Source organism: Sarcophilus harrisii, chromosome 5 (assembly GCF_902635505.1).
Source record: "Sarcophilus harrisii chromosome 5, mSarHar1.11, whole genome shotgun sequence".
NCBI lineage: Eukaryota > Metazoa > Chordata > Mammalia > Dasyuromorphia > Dasyuridae > Sarcophilus > Sarcophilus harrisii.
Genome location: NC_045430.1, coordinates 108,269,450 through 108,282,010, shown reverse-complemented (window position 1 = coordinate 108,282,010; position 12,561 = coordinate 108,269,450). Strand labels below are relative to the sequence as shown.

Genomic DNA, 12,561 nt, shown 5'->3' with positions numbered 1-12,561 from the left:
CCCTTTTCAAAATAAAAATTACATTTAATACATGACCATGAAAGCATACATGAAAAGGTGATTAGAAACTTAGGTGATCTAAAACCTAAAGAACTGATGGGTAAAAGAACAAATCATATGAGGCAGTTAGGTGGTACAGTGGATAAAGCACCAGCCCTGAAGTCGGGAGAACCTGAGTTCAAATTTGACCTCACCCTTAACACTTCCTAGCTGTGTGACCCTGGGCAAGTCACTTAATCCCAATTGCCTCAGGCAAAACAAAACAAAAAAACATATAAAAAATCAATAATTCCATTAAAGAGAATGGCAATGAGACAACATTCCAAAATTTGTGAGGAAAATGATACATACTGAAAATTTTGTCACTAAATGCATACATCAGTAAAAGAGAAAAAGAGCTAATCAATCAATTGGGCCATGCTACCAAAAAAACTAGAAAAAGAACAAAGGAAAAATTCCCAGTTAAACAACAAAATGTAAATATTGAAAATAAAGAAAAAATTAATAAAATTGAAAGTTGAAAAAAAAAACATTGAACTAATAAATAAAACTAGGAGATGTTTAAAAAAAATACAACAAAAAAAAAAGACAGAAGAAAACTAAGTTAACAAAAATGAATACACCACCAAAGAAAATGAAATGACAGCTATTATTAGAAGTTACTTTGCACAATCACATTCAAATAAAAGTAACAATTTAAGTGAAATGGATAAATATCTGTAAAAATACAAATTACCTGGATTAACATAACAGGGACAGAACATATAAACAAATATTTTAGAAGCAAGGATGTCTATTATCACTATTCAATACTATAGGAGAAATGCTAGCTATAGCAAGCAATAAGATCTGAAAAAACATTGAAGTCACAAATGAAAAAACAAATTCTTGCTCTTTGCAGATGCAATGATAGTATACTTAGAAAATACTTGAGAATCAACCGAAAAACTAGTTGGAACAATTGATAACTTCAACAAAGTTGCAGGATATAAAATAAACATGCACAAATCATCAATATTTCTATACACTATCAACAAAGTCCAAGAGAGAGAGAGAGAGAGAAATTCCATATAAAGTAATTTTAGGCAATATGAAATGCTTGGAATTCTATTGGCCAAGACAAACCTAAATTCTCTACGAACAAAATTACAAATCATTTTTATACAAATAAAATTAAACCTAAACAATTAGAAAAAATATTAATTGCTTATGGGAAGTCAACAATAATACAATAAAAATAACAGCTCTTCCCAAATTAAGCTACTTATTCATACAAATCAAACTATCAAAATAGTATTTTAGGAAGTTAGAAAAAAAGTTTTAAAAATTTATCTGGAAATTGAGGGAATGGCTAAACAAGCTGTGGTTTATTATTGTGATTGTTTTTGTTATCTATTGTGTTATAAGAAATGATAAGGCAGGATGGGTTTAGAAAAACTGGGAAAATTTATCAATTCATGCAAAGTGAAGTAGTTAGAAGCAGGAGGTCATTGGACCTGTACAGCAACAACAGTATTGTATGGATGACTATTAAACTGTGTAAGATATTTAGCTAATCTGATCAAGACAATTTCAAAGGATCTATAATGAAAAATGCTGTACACCTTCAAAGAACTAATGAATTCTGAATATATTTGCAATTTCCTAAAGTTAGTTTAGATCATTCGTTCTCTAACCTCCATCTTCCATTTAGTTTAATTCTAGGCCCAAATCACTATCTATTGTCTATCCTAGATGAAATATTATTGTTGAACAAATTTTAAAAGTTGTCCATCCAACTGAATGTAATAAAATTGGCTCTTGTATTCTCTATACCATTTGGTCAATTATTTAAGCATAAAAAAACAGTGTTTCTTTAAATGAAACATACTAATTTGAATTTTATTTCTTCTCATTCTTCCCAATTCTTCCTTGGATTAAAAAAAATATCCAAATCCCTTTTTAATAGCAGCCCTTCTAACACTTGAAGATAGCTATTAAGTCTTTTCATAAGACTTCTCTAGGAAAAAGGTCATCATTCCGTAGTGATCTCAAAAAGAAAGGAAAAAGTATGGGTATCTGGTGGCTAATTCATGAGGTTACATCATCTGATATAAACATTAAGGGAGGTATGCTATCTTCCTAAAATGTATAGCTAATATGCAATGAACAGAGTCCTGTGATTTGTCAATATTTTTAAATGATTGATATATTATAAAATTAATATAATCAAACAATAATACCACCAACCAAATGTACTTTGCAAGTATGTTTAATAAATGAATTTCAAATAATAAAATGTTATAACTACTTAGCCACTCCTTTTATGTCTTCATCAAGATAGTTGGGTTGATTTTTTTTTCCTTTTTTCTTTTCCCTTTTATTCCCTTTTATTTTTCCTCTTCCATGATCATTCCTTGTTATACATGCTCTTATTCCCCTTGTTTTGCTTCCCTTTTATTATTTCATATTATCCTAATTCCCTGAATTTGTCAATCTTAGTAGAATTTAGTATATCAATAGAATATATTAATGGAACACAATCTATTTCTCCATTGTGGGACATTTAGGTTGCCTCCAGTTTTGTATTTTAAGAACAAAGCAATGATAAAGCTCAGAAGGAGTTAAAATTTGTGATGAATTCCAAGGATGAAATTACATTGGCAAGAAGAAATCAAAGTAGAGATAAAAGTTGGGATGATAATAATGAACCAAGAATCATCTAGTGATTTAGAAAGCTAACCAAAATGGTGAAAGAATATTAAAACACAAAGAGATTATTAGAAAACAGCAAATTGCCAACTATCCTCAATAAGTCTTAAAGACCAGTTGACCTGAAATATAAATTAGATATGATTGAGTTAAAGATGTGGTGATCTCTGAAGAATCACAGAAAATAAGAAAAGAACTACTTAACTTGAGCAAAGTAAATGGCATCTTCATTTTCTTTTTTCTTTTTTAATTTTTTAATAACTTTTTATTGACAGAACCCATGCCAGCGTAATTTTTTACATCATTATCCCTTGCACTCACTTCTGTTCCAATTATTCCCCTCCCGCCCTCCACCCCCTCCCCCAGATGGCAAGCAGTCCTATACATGTTAAATATGTCACAGTATATCCTAGATACAATATATGTGGGCAGATCCAAACAGTTCTCTTGTTGCACAGGAAGAATTTGATTCAGAAGGTAAAAATAACCCGGGAAGAAAACAAAAATGCACAGTTTACATTCATTTCCCAGTGTTCTTTCTTTGGGTGTAGCTGTTTCTGTCCATCATTGATCAGTTGAAACTGAGTTAGATCTCTTTGTCAAAGAAATCCACTTCCATCAAAATACATCCTCACACAGTATCATTGTTGAAGTATACAATGTTCTCTTGGTTCTGCTCATTTCACTTAGCATCAGTTCATGTAAGTCTCTCCAAACCTCTCTGTATTCATCCTGCTGGTCATTTCTTACAGAAAAATACTATTCCATAACATTCATATACCACAATTTACCCAACCTTTCTCCAATTGATGGGTATCCATTCATTTTCCAGTTTCTGGCCACTACAAACAGGGATGCTACAAATATTTTGGCACATACAGGTCCCTTTCCCTTTTTTAGTATCTCTTTGGGGTATAAGCCCAGTAGTACAGAGGGTATGCACAGTTTGATAACCTTTGGAACATAATTCCAGATTGCTCTCCAGAATGGTTGGATTCGTTCACAACTCCACCAACAACGCATCAGTGTCCCAGTTTTCCCGCATCCCTTTCAACATTCATGATTATTTTTTCCTGTCATCTTAGCCAATCTGTCAGGTGTGTAGTGGTATCTCAGAGTTGTCTTAATTTGCCTTTCTCTGATCAATAGTGATTTGGAATATTCTTTCATATGAGTGGAAATAGTTTCAATTGCATCATCTGTCTGTTCATATCCTTTGACCATTTATCAATTGGAGAATGCCTTGATTTCTTATAAATTAGAGTCAATTCTCTATATATTTTTAAAATGAGGCCTTTATCAGAACCTTTAACTGTGAAGATGTTTTCCCAGTTTGTTGCTTCCCTTCTAATCTTGTTTGCATTAGTTTTGTTTGTACAAAGGCTTTTTAATTGGATGTAACCAAAATTTTCTCTTTTGTGATCAATAATGATCTCTAGTTCATCTTTGCTCACAAATTTCTTCCTCCTCTACAAGTCTGAGAGATAAACTATTCTATGTTCCTCTAATTTATTTATAACCTCATTCTTTAGGCCTAAATCATGGACCCATTTTGATCTTATCTTGGTATATGGTGTTGTGTGGGTCCATGCCTAATTTCTGCCATACTAATTTCCAGTTATCCCAGCAGTTTTTGTCAAATAATGAATTCTTATCCCAAAAGTTAGGATCTTTGGGTTTGTCAAACACTAGATTGCTATAGTTGACTATTTTGTCTTGTGAACCTAACCTATTCCACTGATCAACTAATCTATTTCTTAGCCAATACCAAATGGTTTTGGTGACTGCTGCTTTATTATTATAAAGTATTATAGTATTAGATAGATAGATAGATATGATATATATATATATATATATATCATATATATATAATTGTGTTTTTATTTGGCTTCTTGGATAGAAGATCAGGGCAATGCTATAAGCATGACATACCTGTATGTTAGCAAGGTATTAGACAAAAATCTCTTATGATATTCATGAAAAAGTAGGAGATATATGAGTTAGATGATTTAAGTTGAACTTTTAAGAACCATGCTTTAAGACAAAGGAATATGTATGCTAAACTTACGTTTAAAAATCAACTTCAAAGAGGTATAATTAGATAATATTTCATGTGAATAATATACCAGGACTGGTTAGACTGCAAGCTCAGTATGCTTCATTAGTATGATATTGACTATATACCCTTTGAGAGTTGTCTTTTTTCCCCCTTTTTTAGATTTACTGTTCCTGGTACATAGTACTTAATACAAGTTTAATGGACATCAAAGGCAAGAATGATAAAACACCTTAAGGCAATACTGACAAAAGTCCAGTTTCCAGAATGAGAGAGATACTGCTTTATTTAGAACACATTTGCACAATTATTGGTAAATTAGAATCATCTAGAATGAGAAAACTGGTAGCCATGCCATAAGAAAAATTGTTGAAGCAGCTGGAGATGATAAACCGGAGAAAGATAAGACTAAAGAAAGACATGGTAGCAGTTTTAAAATCTTGAAGCATCTTAAAGATTATTATCATAAGAGGGGAAAATCAAATATGAGACTTGTTCTCAGCCTGAGAGCAGAATTGGGAGTATTCAGTATATATTGGAAGGAAATAGATTAATCTTATTAATTAAGAAGTAGTTGGAAGTACTGGGGAATGGTATTAGTAACAATATATAAAGTTTGATGACCTCCAGTTAGAAGTAACTAGAGATCATCAAACTTTATGCATTGTTACTAATACCATTTAAGAGATTCCTCTGTAGTGCAGGTTGGACTAGATGAACTCTAAAATAGCTTTGAAGGGATCTTAGATTGTTGGAATCTAGGTGAGTGTTAACAGAGAGAGCCTGAAATATTGTAAACAGTCTAGAAGTCAAGCATTCTCTCTGAGGGAAGCAGGGAGAATCACTGATATGAATTAAGCAGACCTTTTGATTTTGATAGTCTCATCCTAAGTAGGCTTTTATTGGTTGGATTTCTTGTTCAGTTCTTTGCACTGACAAATCCTACAGTTATTATATCCACTCAGAAGACCAAGTTATGAAGTCAACCTTCTTCTCTCTCCTACCTCCCTCCCCCTCCTCCATTATTTTCTTTTCCCCTATAAAAGAATCTACTTGTACCTCCCTTCCTTGCTAACCCCTGTTAGGTCCCTTAATTCTTTTTATGATTAGCCCACCTATCAATGGCATAATCCTCCAATTCTTTGAGAGTTCATTAGGAACTGCCCACCGTATGGCAGCAAGTTAACTTTGCCTGTTTTATATCATCATTCCCCTTAAGGCAAGTTCCCTTAGTTAATTGTGAGTTCCACTAGGAACCTTAGCTCTCATCTTTCCTTTATTAATCACTAAAACGCCCCTTTAGAATTTAGCACACAAGTCAATAGCATAATAATAAATTCATTGCCTCTTGATTTAGAAATGCTCTATGCTTACAAATTCTTTTTGCAACACTGACCTATAACCCTGATATATTTTGGGATCCAAAACCCCCTTTCCCCAACATTTGATGGTCCATATGGGGAAGCATGAAACCGTAACCTATTTGGAGGATGCAGTGCTTTTGCACTTCCATACCCCAACATTTGGTTGTCCTATATGGGAAGGAGTCAAGGAAAGGTCATTCCCCCCATCCATTAGCTTGGAGATGCTTGGAGATTTGTTGATTAAATAATCTCTAAGGTAACTTTTAGGTCTAGGATTTTAGAATCAAAGAGAATCTATGGTTTGACAAGCAGGACATTGGACCCGGAGTCAGGAAACACAGTTAAAAATCCTGGGTTTGACATGCAGTTCACCTGGAAAAAGAGGACAAACTGCTACTACTTCTCTCATCAGGGCTATTGTGAGGGGAAAAAAGTGCTTTGGAAACCTGCAAAGGATATATATGTGTGGGTTATTATATTTTAGAATTAGTGTAGCACACTATAGAGTAGGTAGAATTCTGGACTTGAAGTCAGAAAACCTGAATTCTAATCAACCTAACACATTAACTGGGATTGTTGGGCAAGTCAACTGAGACTTTCAGATTCTCAGGATATTTTTTAGATATAATCTAAGAATATTAATATGCTACCTAATTCACAGAGTTGTCATGAGGGGGAAAAAACTTTTAGAATTAAAAATACTATGTGAATGACAGTTATTATTAGAAGATATTAGGGCAACTGAGAGGGGGCAGTGGTCAGCTTATGCCCACAACTATGGAGAACCCCTTATTATCTGGTTTTCACATACTATTTTAGGTCCTCTCTTCTTTCCTTCTCACCAATGTTGGTATTCTTCAATCCCTAAAGTCTTACCTTTTATTTTTTTCCAGTGCCTAGAAGATTCATTCTAAGGAAGAATCAAAGTCCACTTATTCTATTAATATTATCAGTCTGACAAAGGTCTTTCATGTAAATGATCCTAGACTGCCCCTGAAGCATTCAAAAGGTTATTTAAAGAGCATAAAATACTGATTCTATGAACAAAAGATTCATAGAATGATAGAATGGGAAGAGATTTTAATCATATAAGGGTTTTATTCATAAGGTGTAAACTTTAGAAATAGGGCAAAACTCAGGCCCAGCAAAATGAAATGAGAAATGATACAGTCTTGGAATAGTTTTTCATACAGTTATAGTTCATGAGATTGTTGGGAGACTAGGGGAGATGAGAGAGATCCAGCCAATTTTTTCCCCTTAGAAAGTGATTTTTTAAAATAAAATAATAGACATTTATATAGCACCTTAAAATTTACAAAGCATTTTACACACTTAAGGGTGTGCCCCTTTTAGACTTTAGTTAAGTTAAAGGCCCTAAGGGCCAAAACAGAGGCAATGAAATACTGGGGTGGAGGCTCTGTCAGGTATAAATGAAGCATTCCATACCTAATAAGAGATTCTTAGGCTTTGAGTAAGTCAATGCATATAAAAAGGCCTGCAGAGTCAATGAATGGGAATTTGCCTCAGGGTGAGTATCCCTCCGAGCCTTAATCCCCAACCAATTCATCTTGATTAAGCCTAAACTGAATCTAGGAAATAATTGGTCACTATAAATTGGAGTGCAATAGCTCACTGAAGAAACCCAGCTCTGACCCAAGAAAACATCAACAGAAGAGTAAGACAGACTCCATAAGCCAGGCTTAGAGAATTGTTATCGAGTTTTTTTTCATTAGTGTCTGATTCTTCATGATCCCATTTGGGGTATTCTTGGCAAAAACACTGGAGAAGCTTGCCATTTTCTTCTCCAACTCATTTTATAGATGAAGAAACTGAGGCAAATAGGATTAAGTGACTTACTCGGGTTGATACAGCTACTAAGTGTCCAAGACTGGATTTGAACACAGATCTTCCCTATTTCACGCTCAAGACCTCTTCGTTGTGCTGCCTAAGCTGTGCAACCCTCAGAGAAGCTTCTATCAATGTTTGCCCTTCATGGACGAGCATAGCATAGTATAGTAGCACTTCAGTTGAAAAGAACATTGTAATACCCTAGATGAAAGAGCAGAGTAATACCCAAGTGAACCTGAGCCTGGAGTTAATAGAGACAGCAATAACCCAGTGAAAAGAGAATCCAAATGTGCTTTGAGTTGAGCTAGCCCAGCTTTACTATTCACCCAGCTATAGGAAGATAGCCCAATCCAGCAGTAGTGTTGGGGGACTAGGTGGCGCAGTGGACAGAGTGCTAGCCCTGGAATCAGGAAAACTCATTTTCCTGAGTTCAAATTTGGCCTCATAGTAAATCTGGGCAAATCACTTTACCCTAGTTGCTTCAGTTCCTCATCTGTACAATGAGCTGGAGAAGGAAATGACAAATTACTCCAGTATCTTTGCCAAAAAAAAAAAAAAAAAAAAAAAACCACAACAAAACAAAGTCATGAAGAGTCAGACTTACTGAATAAAAGCAGCAGTTATTTGTGATCACTGACACTAACTTTATGATGATTCTGAGAAAAGAACATTGTTCTGTGCCAGAGTTTTGAATTGCCTTGTTCCTATATGTTCCCTATACACGCGCCTCACTAATCCTGTACTTTAGGTTTGTATGCACTCCTCCCCAAAGTCTGTATCTCAGTGAAGAGAGTGGATCCCAGGCTTTTAAGGGGAATGCTTTGTAACTATAGTTTTTCCTATGCTATTTGAATACACAACCTTTTCTAAGAGCTAATTGAGTCTACTAATTAGTGATTAAAAAAAGGAGATTGATGGAGGTTCATGAACTATACTGGAAGGAATAGTCGCCCATAAGGTTATCTATAAAATCTGCTTGCAGTCACCCATATGACTATCCAATCTGCCCATTTTAATGCAAATTGAGGGACAGATTGAAAGGTGCCACATATACATGATCTCATGGTATCATCCAAAAAAATTCTAAGTTTGGGATTCTTAAAGGTTAAGTTATTTGTCCATCACTATATAACAAGTAGGTGTTAGAAAGGAAGATATGAACACAGGTTTTACTGAATGAATATAAGCCCAACATATTACCTTTCTCTTTTTAAAGATAAAGAGCTCAAGGCAACAATTAAAAGGATCAGCTTTAGATATAGAATGGGACTTTTATTTGATAAATCTCCCTCATCCCCCAAAACAATTCTGTTAATCTCATGAACAAGGAAGATGGAAGGAGATCTATGCCATATGCAATCATTAAACATTATTTTTTAAAATAACATTTCAACTAAATTGTGAGCCAATTTAGGGGGTCTGTCTGCCTCATATGCTAAAAGCATGTGGTAACTTAAAAATCATTTGAAGGGCCTCAGTGCTATGAGAATTAATGCCATATTAATGCTAAATATAATCAGCTCCAATGATTTTAAACCATGTAAGCTTCTTAAAATTTGCCTTCTGAAATTGGTCTTTAATAAGAAAAAGACAGTATGGGCAATTAGACATTAATGAGAACTATGTCAATCTGGCAGGTGATAAAGATCAGGAAAAAGAACACTAGGAAAAGCTAAATCTGTACATTTCAACAGGGAGCAGATGATCAGCAGCTCCAGGCTTAAAGAGAATATGGAAGCACTTAGGCAATGCAAAGAAACAGCCACCACCCGATGTCTTCTTTCAGGATGGCGGAGCTTTGCTAGCCACCTCCAAACAGATGGGTGACAGTGTCTCTGGGGCTTTGTCTGGCTCAGAATCCAAGCTTATCCACTAGTGCAGGATAAAGGGGTCCAAATATGTGACATGAAGCCCAGGTCCCCAGGGGACATCTCTCATCCAGTCTCCCTGGCGTCCTTTGGCTTCATCAGATGCTAATCACGTCCTGTGAATTGACGTCATGGGACTGTTTATGGAGCATCTTTGCCAGAGTACTCTGACTACCACAGAAAATACTGTTCCAAATATGTTGGAATGCTTCCTGCAGGATTAGTCAGAAAGTTTTCTATCTTGATCTGCTATTTTAAAGATACCTTTACACCTAAGGTAAAGCTAAATTGGAAGAACTTTTATTTGACCATGTCTATCTCGCGTTCATTGAAAACCAATAATATGATGAGTAAACACATTATCAACATTTTTTGCCAAGGGCAAACTTTGCATTTATGTTAGATCATAGAGACAGTCTACCTCCAGAATATAAAAAAGGTTGTCTCTCTCACTTTTTATCATTTCTTCATCTAACACTATCCCAACAACAATCCAGGGAATTCAACTCTGTTTTAATTATGATTTTCCTATCTAGCTGATAGTTATCTGGGTCATGGAGTTGATTTTCTCCACCATTCTTAAAATGCTCAACATTTGAACTGTTCTAAATTGACAAATCATAGACTTATGTAAACATATGACACTGGAACATGAAGGGGCCTTGCAGCCTATTTTGTCTAACACTCATTTTATAGATAAGAAAAGTGAAACACAGAGAGGATAGATGATTTGTCTAAGAACACACAGAAATAAAAATTACTACCTCATTTGATCCTCCAATAACCCTCTGCTAAATTCCACTACTACTACTTTTTAGCCCTTTACAACTGTAGCAAAACTAGAATTTGGGTGAGGCAGATTGGCCAAATAAAACTTTGTCCCAGGTGCCCAAATCTAGAGGGGCCATTTCCTTCTCCCCTGGAGGTCCTGAAGCATTTTAGCTTTTGGTAGCAAATATGAAAACAGACCATTATGGCCATTATCTTTTTGTTTCCTAAACCATTTGTCTAATACTGATATAATTTCGCACTGTCTCACCCTCATGTCTATTCTGAATTACCCATAAAACTCTTCACTGCTAAAATGAATGGAGCAAATTAAAAAACATTTAATTTTAAAAAATTACACAAAAACTTTGTAGAAAAGATTTTTGAAACAAAAAATGCAGCAAATAGTCACATCTCTATTGCTAGTAATGTCCTAAAAATTTAGCTAGCTCAAAAGTTTACTGTCCATTCATTTTAGCAGAATTTTGCAAGTGAATTGAACAGTGGAGAAATAGCAGCTAGGAGTAGAAATCACTGCTATTATGGTATGACATTACTTCTAGTAAAGTCAACTATTATAACTAAAGCTAGTTTTCCTGAGAAACTCCCCAGAAAAGTGTTAAAAGGGTGCCACATAAGCAGTGGTCATTAATTTAAAGGCAAAATAAAGTAACTTTCTTCCAGCAGCCCAGTATTATACTTGAACATGGCTAGAAGTCCATGGTTTCTCTGGTCAGATATATGCCAAGGAATTTGAAGTAAGAGAAATCTCTAATAAATATGGCAAGAAACTAGCTGGAATTTAACTGCATGTCTTTAGAGCAATCATAAAATAGAGGGCATAGGGAGATCAGTGAACAAGGAAATAGAGGCATCTCTGTCTATGCTCAATGCAAAACTGTGAGATCCTAAAAAGTCAGTTCAATCACTGATAGTGGTCAGAGATGCATCAGAATATAAAGCCAACTCATGACAGGTCACTGTCAGTCAGTCATTAAATATTTATTGTGTCTATCATGTGTCAGACACTGCTGAACATTGGAGTTAAGATGTAGTTAAGAAAAAAAGGAAAAACCCTGCCCTCAATGAGTTCACAATCTAATAGGAGAGTCAATAAGCAAAAAAAAAACAAACAAAAAAAAAAAAAAACCAAGAACAGAAACATACAAACTATATACAGGATAAGTAGGAAATTATTAAAAGAGGGAAGAAAGTAGAATTGAGTGGTTAGGAAAGGCTTCCTGTAGAAGAATTTTATTTGGAACTTGAAGGAAGCCAGTAAGTAGAAATGAGTATGGGCAGAGTATGGGACCAATGGGAACTGTCAAGTAACTGAAAATTGGAGTGTCTTGTCCTAGAAACAGCAAAGAAACCAATATTACTGATTGAATTGTATGTGGCAGAGGATAAAGTATAAGACTAGAAAGGAGTAGGGCATTAGTTATGAAGGGCTTTGAATAATAAACAGATTTTGGTTTTGATTCTGAAGGCAATAGAGAACCACTAGAGCTTTTTGAAAATGTGTGTGTGTGTGTGTGTGTGTGTGTATACGCACATGTGCACAAGTGTATAGTGGGGAGAAGATGACATGATTTGACCTCTTTTTTGGAAAATCACTTTGGTGGTTCAATGGAAGTTGAATTATAGTGAGAAGCGATTTTAAATACATTCAGCAGCATGCTGTTGCATTTATTCAAACTTAAGCTAATGAAGGCTTGCATCAGAGAAGAAAAGGAGACATTAGAGAGATTTTGCAAAGATAAAATGAGCTTTTGAAACAGATTGGATATGGGGGTGAGAGATAGTAAAGGGTCAAGAATGATACTAGGTTATGAATCTGAGCTTCTGGGAGGATAGTGTTGCTTTCAACAATAATAGGGAAGTTATGTGGGGGTGGGAGGGAGGATTTAGGTAGAAAGATGATGAATTCTGTTTTGGACAGTTGGGTTTATGATCTCTACTCAAT

The 12,561-nt window shown here is 34.8% G+C and overlaps 1 protein-coding gene across 1 annotated transcript in view; it reads right to left on the bottom strand.

The window, feature by feature from the left end:
* Positions 1-12,561, bottom strand: part of ANO2 (anoctamin 2) — a 214,305-nt gene that overhangs the window by 16,847 nt on the left and 184,897 nt on the right. The gene's annotated exons all lie outside the window — the stretch shown is intronic.